This window comes from Raphanus sativus, unplaced genomic scaffold (genome assembly GCF_000801105.2).
Source record: "Raphanus sativus cultivar WK10039 unplaced genomic scaffold, ASM80110v3 Scaffold5055, whole genome shotgun sequence".
Lineage (NCBI taxonomy): Eukaryota > Viridiplantae > Streptophyta > Magnoliopsida > Brassicales > Brassicaceae > Raphanus > Raphanus sativus.
In genome coordinates, this window is record NW_026620355.1 from 2,638 (window position 1) to 4,855 (window position 2,218).

At 36.7% G+C, this 2,218-nt stretch overlaps 1 long non-coding RNA gene across 1 annotated transcript; it reads left to right on the forward strand.

Moving 5' to 3' along the window:
- Positions 1-409: 409 nt before the first annotated feature.
- LOC108837560 (uncharacterized) lies at positions 410-1,694 on the forward strand. Its single transcript, XR_008942387.1, has 3 exons — positions 410-615; positions 933-1,052; positions 1,332-1,694. It is a non-coding gene; the product is annotated as an uncharacterized LOC108837560 (long non-coding RNA).
- The last annotated feature ends 524 nt before the right edge of the window (positions 1,695-2,218 follow it).

Consider the following 2,218-nt stretch of genomic DNA (forward strand, 5'->3'; position numbering starts at 1 on the left):
ACTGAGGAAATATCGAGGAAATATCGAGGGAAACAGGCATTTCCTCGAAATTTCCTCGAAATTGTTTAAATCCCCCAACGGCTCTCCCAACGGCTCTCTAACGGCTACAAGATGTCGTCGAAATATTAGAAATATCCGTCGATTTTTTCCGACGACCCTGGTTTCCTCGGTATCCCCTCGAAAATTACAGAGGAAGTTGGTCTTCCTCGAAATTTCCTCAAAAATTAGTGAGGAAATTTCGAGGAAACCCCATTTCTTGGTTTCCTCGGTATTTCCTCGATATTTTGTCCGAAATTTCCGAGGAACTCATTTTCCCTCGATATTTCCCTCAGAATCTGCGTGTTTTCTTGTAGTGTGTGTTGTTTCGTTATGTGGGAATGGATTTTGTTTCTGGTTATGTTTTCATTGATGGGTCAGTGATTGATTACAGAGTAGTGGAGCTATATTGATTACAGAGCAAAAAGGGATCTTGAAGGGTTTAGCTCTGAGGGTTATATTGATGGGAATATTGCATTGTTGCTGGGAAGAAGGCTCTTGAAAGTTCTTGTGGTGAGGAAGGAGAGAGATGAAGATATTCCGCTCGTTGGGCCTCCTGTTTTCAGCTTTTGTACAAAGGTATTATGTTTCATCACTTCATGTCATGATCATCTTATTGCTATGTCTAGGAATTTTATATTTTTCCTGTAATTGGATTGATTTTCTCTGATATTGTTGATGTTTTGAGGATGCTTTTGCCTTTGTTTGTCTGTTATGATGACTTACGATTAATAGATCTTTTGCATGTTGTTTGTGTGATTGGGTCTGAAACTCATGAGTCTCAGAGGTATATTAATATATGAGTCTCACACTCATGAGTCTCAACGAGTCTCTGCCTCAGCTCAGAGTGTGTTTGTTTGCTTTGAATTATATCTTATTAGTCTCTGTTTTTGCAGCAAGTGGTAGAGTACACAATAACCTTCTTGTGGGATGATGATTGCAGAACTCGGATGGCAACGGTAGTAGAGCGTATGTTGGCAAAGCTCAAGATGTGATGGCTACTGTTTTGACCAAAGGTTAGTAGCAGAACATAAATTTGTCTTAGGATCTCTTAATTACTTGTCATACAAGTTTCTATATGTCACTACATTTATAAATCAAAATTATTTTACTAAGATACTTAATTAAGTCCTATCAATAATCTAGTTTTTTAACTAAGTCCTTACCAAAATCTCTTAAGCACAACAAATTAATAAAAAATGTTAAAGACCACAAAATAGGGACATCCGATGCTGATGCTCTTAGGAACCGATTATGTACACTTGACACTTATCACCGCACTCTGCATGCTGCAGGTCCACCCGGCGAACAACTTGACCTGCAAATGGCACCAGGCCCAACATTCTTTGCAAACCTCTGTTGCATTCTATAATCAGGCACCCTCCCATTGAAAATGCAGCTCCACTCACAGTTGGGATCAGGGAATCACCTATCACTCATCAATGGCCTAGCTTTCGGGTTCTGACTAAGACAATAATAATAATACGCCAAGCTGCACGCCTTCTGAGCTGCCCTGACAGCGTATTGGTTTTAAATGAATCCTTAGAGTCCTAAAAATACTGCTTTATATCTTTTTCATATCTTTAATCTTTCGAATATTTGTAAGTCAATTGGTATTTGTTTTTCTCTTCCAGGTAATACCTCATGACGTGTTTCAATATGGTATTGGTGGATGTTTTAAAACCGAAATTCCTAAAGCTACATTTTACCCATTAAAAATCCTAAATCAACACTCAGTCTTTTTTTCCAGTAGTTATCCCCTTCTTATTAATCAAGAAGCATTTTTAAAGAGTAACCTTAAATGTGTAAGTTATTTACATGAGTGTCATGTTGACGTGTCGGCACCATATTCACTCTCAGCCCATATATAGAATCACCCTTGATTCACTAGAGAAATTACAAAGAAATGTCATTATGGTACCACTCGAATTTCCTCATATACATTATAGTTCAAAATGAATAATTGGACGTTTTCGTGTAAAAAGGAAAGTCAAAGATATGTCCGATTTCATCATTTCATGTTTAAGGAAAGTCAAAAATCATTACTATTTCTCTTAATTCTATTTCCCATTAACTCATTCCATGATTTTCTTTTCTATCAAAATATATTGCCATATATAAGGTTACCATAGATCATTGCCATATAATGTATTACGAAATTATGTAGTATAATGTTGTAAAA